Below are 23,544 nucleotides of genomic sequence, written 5' to 3'. Positions count from 1 at the left end.
ATCGGAAACGCTGCAGGAGCATCTTCATTGCCCCTGCAGAGTGCGGCCGAGAATTGTCACGAAGAAGGAACCGTATGACAATAATGTTATGTGAGGTCCATGACATAAGGCGAAATCTCTCACCAGGCCCTTATACTAGACGGGAGACACTATTTTCTAGGCATCTTTACGATCTCATTCCAGATATCCCAGTTTATATATCCTGTTAATTAATGTGAGAATCAGTTTCAGAATTAAATTATCTCCTGCCAAAACAGTGAATATATACTGAATATCTACAGAACACCATCAACGCCAAATATAAGTTTTCATGTGTTTTCAAGTCTTCTCCAAACCATTACATAATAACATTGCGGTGTATATAACACAGAGAATCATGCTGAGTAGCAGCAAATTTAGAAACAGGAACCGCACCGAGATCATACCAGCAGGTGTTCCAAGATTTGATACTACTGCGTAGAAAAAAACTGCCGCGCGGAATTAGCCGAGCGGTCTCAGGCGCTGCAGTCATGGACTGTGCGGCTAGTCCCGGCGAAGGTTCGGGTCCTCTCTCGGGCATGGGTGTGTGTGTTTGTCCTTAGGATAATATAGGTTAAGTAGTGTGTAAGCTTAGGGACTGATGACCTTAGCAGTTAAGTCCCATAAGATTTCACACAAATTTCAACATTTTTTTAGAAAAAAACTGTACTTAGGCCACAACACATATGAATTGCTTTATAACCAAAAATAAATTATACAGAAGACAAGCTTAAAACAGACAAATAAATACTTGTAAGAGAAAATGTGATGAGTGTCCAGTACAATATGTTGATCTGACTCGTCATATTCCGTTCAAGGTTCAAGGAGTATATAAGTGCCTCCTGACACTAAAATGTTTCCAAGACCTGTCACGCAAATGACAAAAGAGATAATTCTGATGACGGCAATAATCTGGTTAAGCATCGAAGAATAAAAAAAAATCTACAAAAGAACCCGTAGATGATAATGAAAAGTATCGTACATAACAAAAATGGATCAAACATTCTTAATAATCAAGGAGAAACAGAGCTTCTAAAGATCTTCACAGATGCTCTAGTTTGTGCTACCATTCCACTGCACCAGTCATGACTAAGAAAACCATCACACGTCTCCTAATCTATAAAATACATTCGCTACAAAAATAACATATTCAATAAATTAAAAGGAGTTGTGAAAGAAGTGTTCAAAGATGTAAAGGCTTGATCTGTAATATTTACATTTACGTGAGTTTCAATGTTAAGGTGAGTGCTTTGGTAGATCAATGATCTGTGCAGCTTGCTGGAAGACTTGGTAACTCTGACTATTTAGAGTACTTCACATCGGTTGTAGTAACGTAAGACACACAATAACTATTTTATGGCAATAAGAATTTAAAGTAGACGTCTGACTGCATCTAACTTAAAAAAAGGATTATTGGGGTTATTCAAAAGGAAACGAGACGGAAGGTTTAAAATTAATACCGCCGAAGAGGCCGCAGTGCAATTGCCTGCGGAAGAAGGTGCAATTCCTACAAGAGAGCTAAGAGGGCAGAGGCCCCAAACTCGCGGCTAGAGGAACACGGGCGCATACCCATGTGATGACAGAGCGACCACGTGCACCTGTCGACCGCCGCTACTCTCGGTGTTGCTGAAAATACAGAGAAGAGCAAATGGCTTCAGGTACATTTCGTTGAGTGATCATAAATTTATCAAACAATGGCAATGGCAATTGAATATCCGTCGCAGTTCCGACGCTCAGTCCGATCTCTGGGGCAATGGCCGCCACCGTAATTTGCTGGCTTTCGCCAAAGACCACATCTACCTACTGGATAATAATATCAGTAAATCTGAGTGACATTCGAATTCGTGCGTTATACAGCAACGACACCCGTCCTTCCTTGAACTAATTTGTGCCATGCCTTGACCCTTGCAACGGACATGCAATGATCGCCGTACACTTGCGTCATTCTTTCACGAACTTCCGTTCCCCGCTATAGTTTTGCTGTCAGGAAACGCTCTATACTGATTTGTGTTCCTCTTGAAGCCACCGTTTCTCTATTTTCAGCACGTTTGACAATCAAACGTTATATGGTCCTGAAGTTAAAACTGACGTAGGAAGAGTGGGTACGCGCCATCACCTAAACAGGGAAACGGGGAAGATAAGCAGGTGACGGTGGAAGAGGTATTAACATAATGAAAAAGTGTGGTGGTTTCCCATGTTTTTGGATACTTCACAGCAGGGTGACTGTGTGCATCTACACTCTATAAAATAATATCTCCTTTCCTTGTTTTTATTTTCTTCCTCTCTTCTTTAATCAATTTTCTTCCTTTCTAGTGTTGCTGTAGAAATCTGTGGAGTTTTCACGGAATAACTGGTAGGGAAGTTAGTGAAATACCAAGTGATTACATCAAGTGAATAAATTGTTGATTTAAAGTGGTGGGTAGGTAGCTTGAGAAAAGTAAAGTAACACTTTTAACTTAAGGAGAATAAATTTGTCAAATACAGGGAAATGTATGAAGTCGGGAGGAAACAGAAACTAGGAATGAATGTGGTGTACCGAGGATAAGAGAAGCAACAATCCTGGGTATTGATGTGAGAGTAACGTTGGTGTGGTTCAAGCTAAAAATGTTGAATGATGACTAAACATAAAGAAAATGCAGCTTAGAAGTGCAGATATTGCATGATGATGTCAATTTTTTTAAGGATATTGGCGGTTTGAATCACAGACAATGGAATAATCTGTAGATATTAGACAAAAGGCTGCGGAAACAGAGAGCGCCAGAGCAATATTAAGGTGAAGAAATGGTCGAGATTTTGCTGGAAAAAGTCCTGTGGGGTCGAAAGTATGAGCCACTGGTAGGAATGGTATGTGATAAGAATTGGTTGCAAGCTTCCAACGTTTTTCTCGTTATAACATACTAAAGTATTACTGAACTATCCAGGTATAGCAACCAAAAAAGGTGGTAAAAACATTGGTAGCAATTTGTGGTTTCAGGTACAACTGCAATGGCCAAAATTCAGAAATATGTGAACATTGCTGCCAACTGAGAAAGGAAGATATGAAGTAAGGACTGGTTCAGACAGCAGTGGTGGTGGGGAGGCCGTGGGTGTAATCACATCAGGGTGGAGACACTGCAGTATCTTCCCCTAACCTGTGATTCTTTCTGAACATGTAGGTGGAGGAACAGGGTCATTACCCACATATCTTTTTGATCACAATTTTAACACTAGCGAGTGTACCTGTTGATGAATTAGGGTTCAGAGTGTTATTTAATGTGAATGAGTAGGAGCCAAACCAGCATGTACTCTGCATCGAGAGATAGTCTTTATGTAATTTGGTGTGTTAGAATTAGTTTTGTGTCTTTATCTGGTCTATAAGAACAGATAATTGGTACTGATGATTTCTTGCAATCATATGAATCGTTGATGTAACAGAAGAAACTGGTAATGCATAAAAAGATAATGAACTAGTCAGAACATAATGCCATGTGGTAGAGAATACATTTTTGAATTAAGCGAATTTGTGTGGAAATTATGCATATCTGTAATGTTAAGTAATAACAAAATCTGATGTTTCTGATAGTGCTACTCAATACTCATGGAAGTTGTAAAAATAATGGGGTCAAGGTGAGACAACTCAACGCTCTCGCTAATTTCAGTCATTTGAGGATTGAAATAACGATGAAGAAGGTGAAAGACATGGAGCCTAAGTAAACTGTATAAGAATTTTCTTTTCATTTAGTTTATGAGATCATGAGATTATGAGACATTTGAAATTCGTCTACTGTGTTGTCCCCACTTTAAATGTTAAGTTTATCTCTAATCTCATTTCATTACTTTCGCCTCCCTTAGATTTACTCTCAATTCATATTCTGCACTGACTAGACTGTTCATTTCATTAATCACATACGGTAATTCATGATCACTTCGCTGAGGATGGCAATGTCATCATCTAATCATCGATATCACTTTACCCTAAATTTTAATCCCGCTCTTAACAGTTTTTTTCTGTTCCCATCATTGGTATTTCGAGGTATGGATTGAGCAATAGTGGCACACACTTTGTAATCCAAGCACTTTGTTCTTGGTCATCCGTTCTTCTCATTGCTCTTGATTTTTCTACTTATTGTAGATAATCCATCTTTTCCTATAGCTTACTCCTATTTGTCTCTCAAGGTCGAACAACTTACACCATTTTACACCGTCGACTTATTTTTACAGGTTGACAGATCCTATGAACGTATGACATCTGTACTGCCTCTGCTGCCCTTATCTTCCAAAAGTCAAACCGATCGTCATCTAAAGCGTTCTTAATTTTCTTTTTCATTGTTCTTTATATTAACTGTGGAATAGAGATGTAGCTGTAGATGTATAACACTCATACATACTATATAAGCAGATGTACATATATATGAATGTATTGAAAGTATCCCGTAAGTTGTTTTAATATTGATCTAATTGTGTAATCGGATGGTAAAATATCTGGTCAGCAACATGGATGCTTCACCTGTTAAGCTGACTGTGCGACAGTTGTCTCACTTACCTGCCCTTGGTATCTTCGGGACTGTGTGGGGGGCATTTTTTCGAAAGAGTCAGAGTAACCCTTCAGACTCATAGATTTTAGGCACGATTTTAAATAATCACTTTCTTGCCAATTCCCACAACGATTTCAGAAATTCCGAAGGTATGTCGTCTGAACTGTCTGCCTCATTTAATATTATGTCTTGCAAGGCTGTATTAAAGCCTGATTCTAAGAAAGGATTTCCTTATGTCATCCGTATCGACTCTCATTCATTCCGCAATCACTCCATCGTGCATAACAACGGCATTCACAATGCACTCTTAATGTCTGTGACTTAGCTTTCTGATTCACCGAACGTTATATTTTGATTCTTCCGTTTGTTGAGTCAGTCTTTCTGATGACCATTTCCTTTTCAATTTATTCACGTTTTTTTTTTTTTTTTTTTTTTTTTTCGTGGAGTTATTTCACCTTGACATCCCTGCAGAGAATCAATTAAACTTGTGAGCCACACCAATGTTGTGCTGCATTACACTTTGTACTAGGTGTTTACAACATTGTCACTTACTTAATATAACGCCGCTCAGGGCAGCAGCGCGGACCATGACAAGAAGTCTCCCTCGGGCATGGGTGTGTGTTTTGTCCGTAACGTAAGTTAGCTTAAGTTAGATTAAGTAGTGTGTAGGCTTAGGGACCGATGACCTACGCAGTTTGTCTCATACGATCTTGCCACAAATTTAGAATTTATTTTTTTGATATAACAGGCTCACTGCAAACCATACCAGATTAAATAAACTTAGGCTGTGTGTTACATTACGGTGTTATTTTTTTTAATAAAAGAAGAAAGCCGTGTATTCTCTTTCGGTCTGCTAACTGCAGTGGTATGCCACCTGTGGTGTCACCGCCAGACACCACACTTGCTAGGTGGTAGCTTTAAATCGGCCGCGGTCCATTAGTACATGTCGGACCCGCGTGTCGCCACTGTCAGTGATCGCAGACCGAGCGCCACCACACGGCAGGTCTCGAGAGACTTACTAGCACTCGCCCCAGTTGCAAGGACGACTTTGCTAGCGACTACACTGACGAAGCCTCGCTCCTTTGCAGAGCAGATAGTTAGAATAGCCTTCAGCTAAGTCAATGGCTACGACCTAGCAAGGCGCCATAGGAATTGATAGTTATCGTATGAAGCATGTCTCATCAAGAACGATGTATACAAATGATGGATTAAAGTTAAGTATTCCAGAAGCTACGTACTTTTCTTTATAGCATTCATTACGTATCCTGTTTCAGACCTATCTCTAGCCTGCGTGGGTTAACGCGTGCATATCGGCTTCCTCACTCAGGTAGTGTTCGTAGTGTTGGCTAACTGCTAACACCACACCACCAAACACTTTTACTGTCACAACAATAACGTGGGTGATATTGCTGCTGTTGGTGCCACTGCTGGTGTATGGATACTTTTATCAGATAGTGTAAACTGCTACATTCCAGCATTTCTATTCCCCGATCACTACTTTGCATGCCGATCGTTTAATTCATTTCCGTGTTCTTAAGAACAAATAAAATTTACGTAGGTATTTTCGTTGACGGCCAGCAGCTTTGGGGCCATGGTAACACTGCTTCCCGTCAGTTGATCGAAGTTAAGCGCTATTGGGCTTGGGTACATCTTCGATGTGTGACCATCCGGGTCTGCCTCCACCACCCTCACCTACCTTGGCCTCACCACTGACCGTCACCTCACCTGGATCCCTAATCTCCGATATATCCAATCCAAAGCCCACAACCGCCTCCAACTCCTCAAAGTCCTTTCTGGCCGGACAAGGGGTTTAACCCCTCTACCGTCCTCCACACCTACAAGCCCTTAATCTGTCCCATCCTCTGTTATGCCAGTCCCACCTGGATATCCACCCCCCCACCCCCAAATTCTATAATTCCCTCCAGATCCTCGAGCACCATGCACACCGCCTCTCCTTCCGTATATGCCTCCCATCCCCCACGTGGATCCTCTACAACCTGATTCCTTTCCCCCATCTGCTCCAATTCCTCGAACATATCCGCATACTCTACACCTCCCGCCGCCTTGGTCCCCCTCATCCCCCCGTTGCTACTCTCCTCTCCAGTCCCCACCCTCTGCAGCAGCTTCACTGTTGTGTCCCCCCTACCCTCCATCTCTACATCCTTCATCTCCTTTCCCAAGGTGGTTTGCTGGCCGAAGTGGCCGCGCGGTTCTGGCGCTGCAGTCTGGAACTTCGAGACCGCTACGGTCGCAGGTTCGAATCCTGCTTCGGGCATGGATGTGTGTGATGTCCTTAGGTTAGTTAGGTTTAACTAGTTCTAAGTTCTAGGGGACTAATGACCTCAGCAGTTGAGTCCCATAGTGCTCAGAGCCATTTGAATCATTTTTGAACCAAGGTGGCTTCCATCAACTCCCTCTCCCGGATGATGCCCTCTCTCCCTCCATCTATCCCTCCTATCAACTCTGATCCTCACATCCCCCTCCTTTCCTCTGTCCTTTTCCCAGGCTCCCTCCTCTGCCCCTTCAATCCAGTTTCTCCCTGCCTACACTCTCTCTGCCTCCCTTCTCCTCCCCAAGTCCTTTTGCATTTCCTTCCTCTGCCTTTCCCCATTCCCTCTCGTGTCTGCCCTGGTCCCCCCTTCTGAGTCTTCTCCCTCCATCAGATGCCCCCCTCTTTCGATTTTCCTCTCCTCCCCCTTTTCTCCCCTTCATCTGTCCGGGTCCCCCGCCCCCCCCCCCCCATCAGCCCTTGCCTGTGGTGTGTCATTTTCGTGCTGTTTTAGTGCAGTGTATCCAGTGATTGTTAAGTGTTGTGTGTGTTTCGCGAACGGACATCATACTGTCGCTGTGTGTAATTTTTATATCTTTTTCTAACAGAAACCAGGCTGTTGCCATGTTTCTTAATTGTCTGTCTACTATTTTCCCTGTCTGCTCCCATTTTTTCCTGTTTGTAAACAGGGTGCACTCAGCCCTTGTGAGGCCAATGCTGTCTGACTGAGAAATAATGGTTCCAGTCGCGAACGCTGACAACTGTCAGAAGAGCACTGTGCTGACCATGTACTCCTCGATGTCGACATACAGTGACGCCTATCGGCGTAGGAGGAGACGGCGTTCGGTTGGTAACTTTGGGCATTCCGATAATTGTCTGGATGGAGTTTTTTTATTTTTTATTTTTTAAAGTATCACCGAATATCGACTGCATCACATCAGTCAACGAGCTAAGTGCATTTCAGTACGTTTTTCAGTTACGTAGCGTATCTTCATGGAAAACTGACTTTATTCCTCTTACTACTGACTACGCTTTTCACACTCGAATTTTGAATTATTAGTAACGAGTCTGACTGATGTATTTTTTTCTGAACTACATGTTGTAAAGTCTATTGAAATGTCGTGTGGCTAGGGCCTCCCGTCGGGTAGACCGTTCGCCTGGGGCAGGTCTTTCGATTTGACGCCACTTCGGCGACCTGCGTGCCGATGGGGATGAAGTGATGATGGTTAGGGCAACACAACACCCAGTCCATGAGCGGAGAAAATCTCCGACCCAGCCGGGAATCGAACCCGTGCCCTTAGGATTGACAGTCCGTCACGCTGACCACTCAGCTACCGGGGGCGGACGTAAAGTCTATTGATAACTACTTACATTGACAGGATAAACACTTTCAATGGGACACTACATCACGTCTAAATGAAAAGAAAGGGAATAAGTATGATGTATCCCACAGATATTTCCTCTCATTTACTTGTTTTTGATGTTACCTCTTGTCATGTCTAAATCATCATTTGTTACTTCCAAGTGTTTGTAAAACATGTGTCAGTTTCTAGTACACTGTGAAAAGCCTTTTGCCGCCTATCTCTACAGGAAAAAACTTTTATTCTTGTCCAGTCAGCCTCTCGTAAACAGACTTTCGCATAATATCAGAAGCTGGTTCTGGAGAACGCCTCTACTTGCTGGTATTAACGGTATGTTTGTTTAACGCTGCGGTGTTGGGGATGAAGAGTAGCGCGGCCGTTGGGGGATTGTGGTGACGTAATTTGCCGGCGTGCCCGCGCGTCCCCCACCCCCGCACATAAAGGGGCGGCGAGCGCCAGAACGCCCCACACAGCGGGGGCTGGTAGGCTGTACCTTTTTTTTTCCCTCCCCGCGTCGCGTTGCTACTCGCCACACTCCAAATTACCCCCGGGAAAATTTACTGCGGCGGCCGTAGCGCCAGCACACTGTGCTCCCAGCACTCGGCTGGCCAGCGCACAGTTCTGCCGTTCTGTTCCGCAGGTGTGACGCCGATCTACGCAAAGTTTGCCAACTGAAAATTTTCTCCCGCTGATACGCACATTCGTGAGAGGCCGTATCTTTGGGCGGCAGAGGATTCGATCTTGTAATTCTGGCTTTTACATATGTATGAAAAATCAGGCTGCAGGCTAAGTAATTCAACTACCGCTGCGTCCGACCTCCACCAGAAGTCACACCAGCACTTACCAAGATTGAGACACAAATCAATAATCCGAAGTCTAACGGCGTGTGGAACATTGTACCAAAAGTAAGTGATCAGATAACAGAGAACTATACTTAAGATCAGCAGGACTTGTGATGTTCACCTACAAACTGCAGCAAAAGAAATTTTTAATCATTTGTCCAATAACATAAATTATCTGACAAAATAAATTTTAAATAAAACTTAAAATCATTTCTCGTGGCCAGGTCCTTCTATTCCATTCACGATCTTGTTTCTAAGTGTAGCCCCGTAAGTAGGATTAAAATAATGATGCACTCATTAACGATGACACTAATCATGTGTACATATTAAGAGTGGGGGTGGTTGTGGTTGTAGTAGTGTATACCTCTGAGTTGCAAAGGTCAAAGTCCCTGTGATCGGAAAACGGAGTGAAGATCTCTATGCAATCATGCGAATTTACTTTTAGAAGGTAATTAAAAGATCACGCAAAGGATAACGTATTATTAAATATGAATTTAACAGGGGTGCGCCCACCGTAAAAAAACATTATATTCACTTACGAAATTGGGTGGAAACTCACTCAGATGAAAGACGATATTTCTTTCCCTTAATGTGCATTCTAGTGGGCAAACAACCTTCAACAAGATGACAATGAATACAAATATTCAAAAACAATAATGTTTAATTCTAATTTTGGTATAATATCCGGGATCGAAAGATGAATATTCCCAGTGATCAAGAGGATCAGAAAGTTCTAATGAAAAGTGGACTCGGAAGAGCAAACAGCATTCAAAGATGCAAAGTGCATTATGCAAATCAAATAGCGATCATCAGGTACCGAAATGACTAACTTCACGAAGACAAACAAACCTGCGCAACCTGAACTATACCTCGGAAAAACGTTGCTGCCCGAATCTTACCAAATAACTTGACTTCTTAAGCGCCGGCTGTGTGCGGCAGTTACTAGCATTCAGGATCCATATTTGCGTGTTCGGCCCAAGAGGCTGTAGCACGACCGTGGAGTCACAAGGGTGAGTGCGCGTCTTTTCTAAAATTATAGCTTCACTCCAGTACTGGAAAAGCTCCAAGTCATCCACCAGTGACCGTAGCCATTCCGAGTGCTGTCCAATCTTGAACCAAATTTGCCATGGTTGGGACCATCATCCCAATAAAATGTCAAGATTTCGACAGAGCGTCTACCAGAGGGTCTTACCAGAGGATCTTAGAGAAGGAGAACGTAGAAGCTAACCGTCTTTATAGCTATGTTCAAAAGCACCCGTTGAGATGCTGGGTCTATCAGTTCCGACAGCAGGCTTCCAACCATCGCTTTTTTCATTCAGGTAGACGTTCCATCTTTGCACGAGCGCTGGCTGGCTGCCTAACGGACTACCTCCCATCGTAACAACATGGTCAGCCCAAGGCTGGGGAAAACAGCAAGGGTTAAGGCAGTTTCTGCCGTGGAGCAAACCTTAAGCTCAACATTTATGGCCATGGCGAAGGTCAATTGCTTGTTTCCCTCCATTGTGTCTCTGCTAGGCAGCTTGTAACGTTGTTGCTTTAATTTGCTATGAAAGCGGTGCTGATAGACAATAAAAGCAGGCTAAAGCTGTGAGCTGTCTGGGGAAGTTAACCTTGCATTACTGAGCAACTGTTTCACCAGGTATCCAGTCCAGCTTTCCAAATTCCCAACCAGACTAACATTAATTATAATCTTTTAATAGTCATACGACAACCGGTGCTATATATATATATATATATATATATATATATATATATATATGTGTGTGTGTGTGTGTGTGGTAATATATATATATATATATATATATATATATATATATATATAAAAGAGAATTTAAATAGAAGGAAATAAATCAGTTTATATTTGGAAATTTATTTTAACATTGATCATTGAAATTTCAGCATATTAAACTTGAGTCATAACTAAGCTGGTGCCTTATTTAGGATTGTGTAAATGTGAGTTTGTAATCTTACGGAACACATCAAATAGGGAGCCGAGATTGGGACACTACATACAACACTGCATTCATAAAATAACACACGAAGAACGTTGAAACATATGCAAGAGGAAATTAACCATAACCAACCGATTCAATTTTCCCCCAAAGAAGTTACGTTCGCAGCGCAATCCTGTCCGTCATGTAATTACCACACACTGGTATACTAAATTCATACTAATTCTCTGTGAAATCTTCCCAAAAAGAATAGCTGAGGGCTACTTTGATGATTACACCACATGCTTCACGTGGTCAACTTGGTTTACACAAAGAGTGTAACTCCACAATAATTTTGATAATTAAAATAGATTACATCGAAATGCAATTTACAAAAGAAAAACCTCGAACTTGTTACTAACGTCTTACTATTAACCTGATGGGTCAAACAATTGTATAAGCACGTGGTACTGGTCTCACAAAGTACACCCCACATGGGTTGAACATAAAGAAAAGTTGCTATATTGAAAAGAATTGTCGAGACGAGACGTTATAATCTCACGCACATTCGCATTTAAGATTGATGATGCTGGTTAGAGTTACTGATCAACACGAGGCTCCACTTTACTCACGAAGTAGTGACAAAGCAACTACCGGAATATATTCTGAACTTCACACTCGAATTACACTGCGTTGCAATTTAAGATAACATTAGATATTTTAGAGCTAAACCTGAAATACAGGTGATTAAATTTTCAGTTAGGCTGAACTTAAGAAATCCATTGTCATACGGACTTAGCAGACACGCGCTTAGCCGGAGATCTTACCACTTCAGACGCTCGCCGCGGACAGATTGGCCTGCGCTCCTACCGAGCGTGCTTCACACATACACTCCTGGAAATTGAAATAAGAACACCGTGAATTCATTGTCCCAGGAACGGGAAACTTTATTGACACAATCCTGGGGTCAGATACATCACATGATCACATTGACAGAACCACACGCACATAGACACAGGCAACAGAGCATGCACAATGTCGGCACTAGTACAGTCTATATCCACCTTTCGCAGCAATGCAGGCTGCTATTCTCCCATGGAGACGATCGTAGAGATGCTGGATGTAGTCCTGTGGAACGGCTTGCCATGCCATTTCCACATGGCGCCTCAGTTGGACCAGCGTTCGTGCTGGACGTGCAGACCGCGTGAGACGACGCTTCATCCAGTCCCAAACATGCTCAATGGGGGACAGATCCGGAGATCTTGCTGGCCAGGGTAGTTGACGTACACCTTCTAGAGCACGTTGGGTGGCACGGGATACATGCGGACGTGCATTGTCCTGTTGGAACAGCAAGTTCCCTTGCCGGTCTAGGAATGGTAGAACGATGGGTTCGATGACGGTTTGGATGTACCGTGCACTATTCAGTGTCCCCTCGACGATCACCAGTGGTGTACGGCCAGTGTAGGAGATCGCTCCCCACACCATGATGCCCGGTGTTGGCCCTGTGTGCCTCGGTCGTATGCAGTCCTGATTGTCGCGCTCACCTGCACGGCGCCAAACACGCATACGACCATCATTGGCACCAAGGCAGAAGCGACTCTCATCGCTGAAGACGACACGTCTCCATTCGTCCCTCCATTCACGCCTGTCGCGACACCACTGGAGGCGGGCTGCACGATGTTGGGGCGTGAGCGGAAGACGGCCTAACGGTGTGCGGGACCGTAGCCCAGCTTCATGGAGACGGTTGCGAATGGTCCTCGCCGATACCCCAGGAGCAACAGTGTCCCTAATTTGCTGGGAAGTGGCGGTGCGGTCCCCCACGGCACTGCGTAGGATCCTACGGTCTTGGCGTGCATCCGTGCGTCGCTGCGGTCCGGTCCCAGGTCGACGGGCACGTGCACCTTCTGCCGACCACTGGCGACAACATCGATGTACTGTGGAGACCTCACGCCCCACGTGTTGAGCAATTCGGCGGTACGTCCACCCGGCCTCCCGCATGCCCACTATACGCCCTCGCTCAAAGTCCGTCAACTGCACATACGGTTCACGTCCACGCTGTCGCGGCATGCTACCAGTGTTAAAGTCTGCGATGGAGCTCCGTATGCCTCGGCAAACTGGCTGACACTGACGGCGGCGGTGCACAAATGCTGCGCAGCTAGCGCCATTCGACGGCCAACACCGCGGTTCCTGGTGTGTCCGCTGTGCCGTGCGTGTGATCATTGCTTGTACAGCCCTCTCGCAGTGTCCGGAGCAAGTATGGTGGGTCTGACACACCGGTGTCAATGTGTTCTTTTCTCCATTTCCAGGAGTGTACAAACGGAAGTGACCAGAGAGGCAGCTTCCTATACCAACATGACAAGGGACGGACAGGACCATACTAAGGATAGAAACCTCTTTGCTTTTAGAAAGCGTAGCTGCCTGTTGCGACGTTGGTCCTACTGTTCTCTAGCAGACAGGCTTGTCTGCTACCATCCAGCATGCAACTAGAAATACATTTGCTCATTCATCCCCTCACACAGAAGGGAAGGGGGATGACAGTAGCTTATCATATACAGTATATAAAAGAAAGCGGATGTAGGTTCCGTATGAGACTGTGTGACACGAATTACATATAAACTGTGTTTTAAAGTGTAGTAGTGTGACAGATCGTTCTTGTTTATGTGTAAAAGTAACACGTTTCACTGCTCAGTCTCCTCCCATATAGTCAGAAACACCACAGTAATATTAGAAGAGGAATTTATGCCGTAAATGACAACAGATTTAAGAAATTAACATGAAAGGAATCCAACAGAGACCTTTCAAGCTGTGCCGAATAAATGGAAAAATACAGTTTCTCACTGAAGAGTTCATTCAGTTCCTACTTTGACCGTAGTAAATATACAGTTTACGTATACATTCTACAAGTAGTAAGATGAATTGTTGTGAATTAACGGGCGAGTTGTGGCTCCCTGAAAATATTCTAAGTTTGCAGTGGGCGTGGTCACACAGGCCGCTCGGCAAGCCGGGGCTCTTCAGCGATCACGTGGTAGCGAACGTTAGCTGGAGCAACAGGGGTAGCCGCAGCGCGTGGTATAGGCCGACGGCGTGGCTGGGAATTCCAGGTTGACGCTGTGTCAAGGGCTGTGCTTTGTGTCGATGAAGGAGATTTGTATGGCGGGAGTGTCAAAGGTGGCGGACTTTGTGAAACCATAATGGCAGACATTTCACAGTTCATGTAGAAGTTAATAATAGCCAGAGGAATCATGATATCTTAAAAAGAAACATGTTCAGTTTTGCACGACGATTCTGATGGTATCATCAGATTTTTAATACCTTTATTAGTTTACAGTTTAGTATCTGACAGTAAATTACACAAGTAACACCTAGCAACGAGTTTCCAAAATATACACGGTTCAACCGATTTTGTCGATTGACGTGTCTTTAGAAAGCCATTAGTGTAAACCTAACGTGGTATGAATTAGAGGCATGTAACTTGAATAGTACATGAGTTATTAGAGGTCAAAGTGGCCGATTACTATTGATAACGTCAGGCTGTAAGTACTCCACAGTTACACGGAAAAACTGTAGCAGCATGCTTATAAATATATATTTATTCGTCTATGTCTTTGTTTATAACCGATATATACTATTCATGAAGAAATTGGTCAAATATTTACTGTGATTTAGAAATCACAGAAACATTAGGCTACTGGCCTACATATTCTTCTATTCCTTTGATATATGTTTGTTTAATTTCTATATGTCTTTAATAATGTGTGTTAGAGCGTATTTATGGTCCAGCTGTAGGAATATTTATTGAATTTCAAGTTATTTAAATGTAAATCCAGTATTCCGTATGTGTTTCAATATGTTTGTGAGTGTGTGTTGGCTTGGAGATATGGCGGAAGTGCTTTAGCCAATCACAGCGCTCGTTACTTCGGTAGGCGACTGCTGAAGTCAATGGAGAGACTGGACGGAAGTGGGGGAGGAGCATCGGGTGGCACAGGACACTGCAGAGTGCTGGACGGGTAGTGGCGAAGGACGCTCACGGGAAAGACCTGGAGAGTATAGAACAGTTTGCGAGTGGTCGCGGCAGATAGAAATATTTCGTAGTGCCGACTTGTGCATTTGTGAGATTTCCGTCGCTTCTGCAGTGAAGACGTAGTATGCGTTTAGAAGTGAATATCTCGCAAGCTATGTTGTTGCTCATAACTAATTACGTGAAGTAGGAATCTTTCGCTTCCCTGTTACTCATATTGTATTTAATTGCTGGACCATCGACACCAATAAGTGTTTTGCAGAAATAAACGGCATTCTTAGAAGTACTTCTGCTATCGACTGATCATTTAAAGTCGTTAAAATAGGACCTGCACATTTTATTTAATTGCAATATTTCATTCATGAATTTCGATGTTACATCCAAAATTCGCAATTGCCGAGTGATAGGAAACTTCGACCATTCGATTCATGTGTGAATTTTTATCTTATACTTAGACTCAGCAGTATTTGGCATGTAATCCGGCAACTACGTATCCCAGCCCGTAGACAACGAAGCCAGTCACAACTTTTAATATTTCAACTCTGAGTCTGAGGATACGTAGTTTAGGGTCACCACATTTTTTATTTGAAAGTAACGTCTCAGTTGTCCAGTCATTGTCTTAATACACTTTGGAAGTTTTATGAAAACATAAAAATATGTATACAGTTATGTAGGATGACAATACATTAATTATGCTACGTTTCATTATCTCCATAAATTGATGCATTCCATGAAGGAAGTGGCGTATAAGGCGTTTGTTCGAGCGATTCTAGATTATTGTTCATCAATATGGGATCCTTACCAGGTAGGATTGATAAAACATATAGAGAAGATCCAACGAAGAGGGGTGCATTTCGTCACGATATTATTTTGTCGGTACAATAACGTTACCAAGATGCTCAACAAACTTCACTGGCAGAGCTTACAAGAGGGCCGTTGTGCTTCACATAACGGTTTTCTACTAATATTTCGAGAGAGAGCTTTCCGCGCAGAGTCATGCAATATATCATTTCCTCCCACATAGACGTCGCATAAAGACCACGATGAGAAAAATCTAGAAATTAGAGCCAATACAGAGGCTCACCAGCACTCATTCCTCCCACGCGCCATTCAGGAGTGGAACAGGGTGTGGGAGATCAGTTAGTAGTACCACAAGTACCCTCCGCCGCTCACCATTAGGTGGCTGCGGAGTATGTAGATCTACCAGTAGATTTCGATAAAACAATGGTTCAGATTATCTACGGAACATGTAACTAACTTTCATATTGTGTAATGATTAGCATTAGGCCAAGCTTCACATAAAATCTTTAAGAGAAAGGGCAAATGTGAAAGCAATCATCGACATCATCCGGTACAATACTAGCAATGACTGACTTCGCATGGAACAGAACTGTTGATGTCCAGGGAAAGTGTATGCCATATTGGGCAATTTTGGTTTATAACAGTGACTAGATTACGTCATTTGACCAGTCACCTTAGTGCTATAAGAAACCCAACGACGAGGATGGAATGAGATGTGGATTTTCTGTGACTGATCATGAAATCCTGTTGAAATAATTTCGGGTTGAAGTTACTATTAACTTGAATAACAATGCAACCAGAGGACCTGTTTCATGGAGAACGTCGCACGACACACTACTGCACACTGGCCGTCTGGAGATGGACCTCTTGTTCAACAACGAAAATCGTAAAGCCATTTCTCGGTAGTTGCATCAGAGAGTCTCCTGCGAATGCGACGTGACTCACTGGTAACTTGTATAATGGAGAATTTGAGGGAAATTTGTGCGTATTAGGACAAAGGATATTTTGCTGGTCACACCAGACAGGAGAAAACCACAGAAGAACTGTAGCGATGCCAGAGAGATATTTTTGTATGCTCTCAGACATATGAGTCGTTTCTCAGGGGGACTGACGTGTAAGGATGCCCACGGAATCCCAACCCAAGACTATGTCCAGAAAATTATGGAACTGAGTGTACTGCATCGTTGGCCGGCAGGCCATTTAACGGGGACGTTCGGCCACCAAGTGCAAGTCTTATTTCACTCGACGCCACATTGGGCGACTTGCGCGCCGGTGATGAGGATGAAATAATGATGAGGACAACACAACACCCAGTCCCTGAGCGGGAAAAATCTCCAACCCAGCCGGGAATCGAACCCGGGCGCGCTTGCATGGGAGGCGAGCACGTTACCGCCCTGCCAAGCAGGCTGGCCCATTTCCGGACGACCGGACGTCACTGAGTATACTTATGCGAGGGTTGTCCGGAAAGTAAGTTCCGATCTGTCGCGAAATGGAAATCACTGGGAAAATCAGGTTAAGCTTTGCACAGATGTGTTGGGCAGTGTCTCTAGTATGCCCGTCGATCGAGCCACGTCGCTCTTTTCAGTTTTGAGTGAACAGTGAGCACGTAAAGATGCATAGGGAATAGTGTCTCCCGCCATGTATGAGGGCCTGGTTAGAGATTTCGCCTGTATCATGCAGCCCACATAACACAACTGTCGAGCTGTTCCTTCTTCATGCCAATTCTCTGCCGCTCACTGCAGAGGCAATGAAGACGCTCCTGCAGCGTTTCCTATGAGAAGTATTTGATCGCCCACTATACAGTCCATAATTGCGTCCCCATGAGTCTCATCTCTGTTCATAAGAACCGCTGGCTACGAAGGCAAAATTTTTTTCCGTAGACAACGAGCTGCAGGCCAGTGCAGATAATTGGCCGAAAGCACAGGCGGCTGCTTTCTATGACGAGAATATTGGAAAGTTGATACAAAACTACAACAACACTCGAAGTAGGAGAGGCGACTATCTAGAGAAGTAGGTGGAAGGTGTACGTAACTGTTGCAAATAAAACGTTTCTGGTTTTCACTGTGGTTTCCATCTCGTGACCGATCGGAACTTACTTCCTGGACAACCCTCTTAGATGACCCAAAGATGTTCAAATGGAAAATAAAACTTTGAAGTACTGGACAGTAAGATGCAACCCTACAACAGGAGCTATTGCTCTAAACCGAAGATATCCACTAATGTATTTGCACGACAATTCACAGAACTACGGCCAGCTAGGAATCCGACGTACCTGAACAGTCATTATGATCCGATCGTACTCAATTTTTTATCACAGTGCTACAGCTGCACAAAAGGCAGCAGTACCACGTAGCAGGTACTAGCACGTTAATCGTTACGTAATTGAAGTACATTCTTCTTCCCTTGTTTGGTATGCACTTTGTGTGGCATCAGCCTGTGTCTGCACCAATACCTCGTATTCTTCCTTTACGTCTTTGGATTCAACATGTGAAGACATTTATGAATCTTCCACCGTTGTCCGAGTAGGTATTTATTCCATTCTTCTAGTAATGCCTGTCCTCATACACCGTCTCCTCTTTCCCTTTCTAATCATCTCCTCGTCCCCACTATCTATCCATCTGTTCCTCCTCCCTCTGTCAGTTTGCTCCTTAACCTCTGTCCATCTTCTCCCGCCACCTCTAAGTCAATCTTCTTCCCCCCCCCCCCCCCTCCTCTATCTCCTCCTCACCACCTCTCCGTGCAACACCTCCTTTTTGCTTTCGCTGTCCATCTTATCCTCTCCATTCTCTCAGTCCATCTCCTCCTCCCCACTATCCGGTTTCATTTCCTCCTTTCACCTTTCTGTCTTTCTATTTCCTCCTATCACTTCTCTTAATTATCCTGCCTACCCCAAAGGAGGTTGCTGCTTCTGAGACCCACAGTATTTCTTTCCAGTTAATATTTGCACCTTGCTTGATTGAAACCGACGCAACGGTTTACCTGTGGCTTTTCCCATATATCCATGTCACGTAAATTTAACAGATTTCACACACATTTGTACACACAGTTCACCTGTATCTCAAGTGAATTTCGCCATGCAGTTTCCTTTTCACGCATCTCAGTGCTTATATTGTCATATCTCCTGAGGTATGTGTTGTGCAGTATTATAAGTCTGCAGATACATTGAGTATTATGTGTGAATACAGTCTGCAAACGATGTCGCGAATGGAGTTAATGGTAAAGAAGTAACAAATACAAAAGTCATTCCTGATACGACAGTTTTGCTACGTGAAAAGAGAAGATGTACTAAGCGGTAAAACATTTTTCCTCTCGTAATATTGTGCGGGTTGTCAACGAGAAAAAGTTTCCTAAACATTCCATATGATGTGTGAAGTATGTTGCACGTCACTAAATGCTCTCAATCTCAAATGCCGTTACTACGTAGGTGTTTCTTAGACCCACTTTGATTCTTTCCAGGCAGTAATTGATACAAGTACAGTGTATGGTTGAAATCTTGAAATCGTTGCAGTGATGGAGGAGGAGATGTGGAACATACTTACACACATTTCTGTAATATGTAAGAATTAACTCTTTTAGTGTTCCAAACGTACGAGCTCCCGCTTCCTTAATAATCCCTACCACATTCATATTGCATTTGTGTCGGAAATTGATGCGAGCCTTCCGTGTATTCCTGCTATTGATTTTCTACTCGATAAGCCGTCATACAGAAGCATCCGTACACTCACTGAATGTGGGGTGCCCCTACCTGGTCTATGTAGAACGTCGCTCCAGCGCGCAAGAGCCACTGAAATCATCCGTAATGGATGTTGGATATGCGACCTCATCCAACAGTCTCCGGAAAGCAAGTATGTTTTTGTTGTCAAACGCCCTAATTTCTAAAGTACATGAGATGATGAGGAGATACTTTTACGTCTATGAGTGAAAATTCATGTATGTTGACGTGCTAAAACATTTTTCTCTTACGACATCGATGGCCTGCTGCAGCTATGGAACGCAGTGCTCTTAGTCGTCGAGCGTGAGAGAGTTGAGTAAGGTCAGTGTCAAGTATTCCACTCAAGCACGATCTGTCTGTCACGAGCTTTCAGCAGTCAAGTGCGCAGATGCAGGTAGATGGATCAAGGCCAATCACGACTTGGCATTGTTATGAGTCCTACACCAGGAATACGTAAGAGACACTTGTATATATTCAAAAGAATATGCCTGCGCGTGTCCAAAATTATGAGTGTGTACAAATCTAGGTTTACAACGCTAGTGACAGCTTTATTCAGTTCGAAATATATCTGCTGGTTACATAAAATTATTTGGTCTAAAAGGATATAAAATTATTATAGGTATCCGCGATCACTGCATAAATGCATACTTCATGCATTTTGATTGGTAAATATATTTTTCGATCACAGCCATTATCAGAATCCATACATATTATAAAAATGTATGTATGTAGGTAACAAGTCTCCCCCTAAAATACTGGATCAATATCTACCAAATTTAGTACATGTATCACTTCCTATCCGCAAAGAATCGCTGTGGGGCTAAGAACCACCTGTCTAACAAATTTTGTGGGTGTGAAAAATAGGAAATCATATTCACTCACTATTTGAGAATGAGAGCACTTAGTGACTTGTAACAAATTTCACACAAAACTAAGAAAATATTTCTTGCTGGCAACCCCCAAAAATGGTGAAAGGAAAAAAGTCTATACTTTATTACGTTTTCGCTGTTCATGCAGTAAATACGTACCCGAGCGATGCTAGCTGCCCGATAAACAGAAAAAACGAGAAGTAATGTTTCCACTGTCAATATAATAACACATTGTATAAAATAAAACGAATGTATATCCATTTAAAATCCCGACACATTGTTTCTCGTCTGTTCACATGTACGTGTGTGACAGCTTTTCAGAGAGGCTTCCTTCCGTAAATAGCCATCAGTAGACGTTAGGTGGCATTCAATACAAATGCAGTTGTCACATTGAAGTCGAAAAGAACATCTATAAATTAAACATACAGACGCTTCAATAAGCAATGTGCAAAAATAATAAATTAGAACTGTTAAGCAAAAATTCAAACTACCGACTGCAAACTGAACGTGAATAAATGTAATGAAAAGTAAACCATAAAAATAAAGTGGATAATTACACTTATAATGACAATATAACGAATGGCTTTAAAATTTTGCAAGGCAGAGCTTTACTTAACTTTATCGAATGGCGATCCCGTTTTCTTTTCGCAAGTTCAGGAAATAGAGTATAATGACTTACTCTTAAGGTATATAGAAAGGGTATTAACATATTAAAAAAAAGCGCTGTAAGCTTTTGTATACCCGCGATCTCGTAGCTGTTTCGTTTACATGCAGGAAATGCTTCGTTTCTCTCAGTGGAAGTCCTTAACTCCTTTCTTTCGTAATGTATATTCTCAGAAATAAATGGCTTTCTTTCTTCTTTAGAATTCAGGTGTCATACCATTCTTACTAAGCGTATATTCTAGACCACTCGTTTCAGTGGTGAAACGAGTTAAATAAGAATGGTTTATACTGGGGAACAATTGCGAACGAAATCGGCAGTGACATTTTCAAAACTAATGCCCGGTAACTGACTAGAATTATTTAGGGAGATAGAGGATCGCCTAGATCACAATGACAAAACGGAAATTTGAACTACTGTCATCTGAGCTGCATGTCCAGCGTTTTAACACTGCAGCATCTCTCTCGAAGAATTACTGAAAACTGCTCGATTATACCTAATGATTCCTAAATTGGTAAGTGCCGAAGGTGGATCCGACATATGAACCACAGGATTTTTAGAGATCAAAAGTTTCTAGAGCAGTTAAGACAGAGCGTTCAACAGAAAACTTAGAAAGAGGCGCGCGTAAATTTCCTCCCCATACAGTGGTATTAGAGGAAAAATTCAACTTAGTCGTTGTAGATTCACTTAATCATTACAAATGGCATGAAGTGGGATTCATGTGAGATCAGGCTAAACATCTTATTTAGAAAGTATTTTATGGTGGTAGAGAACCGAACGGCAATTTGAAGATCTTAAATATCCATGTGACAAACAAACTCAATCTCTTAAATCCAGTCAATGTAAAGGAGGTAATGCAGTGACTAGGAGGCTGTTACAGTCCCAGAGACTTCAGGTGTAACCAGTGACTCGGCAACAAGAAACAGGTTGCACATTATTTGTGCAGTCAATATCATTCATCTATGGAGATTAATTGTATCAATGGACGACATTAAACAGTTTTTACGAATTAGAAACGATGTGTCAAACGAGGTCGTGAGGGAAGGAATGGATCAGCAGTGTTAGAAACTGTCTACGACTGCTAAGAATGCTTCATTGCAAATTTAAAGAAAGACAAGATCTTGTTGAGAAACGAAATCTCAAGAAAGCTGAAATGAACGCAATACAGAAATGCGAGAAACATTCAATGAATTAGAAAATAAAATTTACTCCGTCGGTCTTAGGAAATATTGTCTGAAGTTTTGACCTTAGCAATAGTTCATGAATCTATTTAAGTTATCTATCTCCAATCCTGCACCAATTTTAATGGGTAAATTACAGATGAATTGAAGATAAAATCTTCTAGCACGTTAGACCACGTCCTGTTCAATTTCTTCTACAAGATCAAAATGGTTCAAATGACTCTGAGCACTACAGGACTTAACATCTGAGGTCTTCAGTCCCCTACAACTACTTAAACCTAACTAACCTAAGGACATCACACACATGCATGCCCAGGCAGGATTCGAACCTGCAACCGTAGCGGTCGCGCTGTTCCAGACTGAAGCGCCTGGAACCGCTCGGCCACACCGGCCGGCTCTACACGATCGTTGTTTTGATCCCACTCCTTAGATCTTCTTCAGGATCTTCTGGTGTTCACGGGTAGCTCAAACACTATCAAGGACGATTGCCGCTTTCACTTATAAAATGCAGTTTTCCGTTCTTACGCTAACGAAATGGTGCTACTGTACAAAATTCTTTCAGCCTCCAATCAGCGTCGTCACTGGGAAGAAAACGCTACAGTGTTAGGCCGAAGTAGTGCTGTTGTAGGATAGAATTCTTCCTGATCTTATTAGTTGGCCATCATCAATGGATAGCAAGTGAAACTGACAGCGTAAGGCTGCACGAATGTTTATCAAAATATTGGTGCCATTCCTCAGAGATGGCTCTGTTACTCACGCGCCGTAGCTACTTCCTATGCACACTAGGTGATCAAAAGTATCAGAACACCCCCATAAACATACGTTTTTCATATTAGGTGCATTGTGCTGCCACCTACTGCCAGGTACTCCATATCAGCGACCTCATTAGCCATTAGACATCATGAGAGAGCAGAATGGGGCGCTCCGCGGAACTCAAGGACTTCTAAAGTGGTCAGGTGATTGGTTCTCACTTGTGTCATACGTCCGTACGCGAGATTTTCACACTCCTAAACATCCCTAGGTCCACTGTTTTTGTGATACTTCCTACGTACACTAGGTGATCAAAAGTATCAGAATACCCCCATAAACATACGTTTTTCATATTAGGTGCATTGTGCTGCCACCTACTGCCAGGTACTCCATATCAGCGACCTCATTAGCCATTAGACATCATGAGAGAGCAGAATGGGGCGCTCCGCGGAACTCAAGGACTTCTAAAGTGGTCAGGTGATTGGTTCTCACTTGTGTCATACGTCTGTACGCGAGATTTCCACACTCCTAAACATCCCTAGGTCCACTGTTTTTGTGATACTGAAGTGGAAAAGCGAAGGGACACGTACAGCACAAAAGCGTACAGGCCGACATCG

This window comes from Schistocerca piceifrons, chromosome 2, assembly GCF_021461385.2.
Source record: "Schistocerca piceifrons isolate TAMUIC-IGC-003096 chromosome 2, iqSchPice1.1, whole genome shotgun sequence".
NCBI classification, from domain to species: Eukaryota; Metazoa; Arthropoda; class Insecta; order Orthoptera; family Acrididae; genus Schistocerca; species Schistocerca piceifrons.
This window is presented reverse-complemented; position numbering follows the sequence as displayed.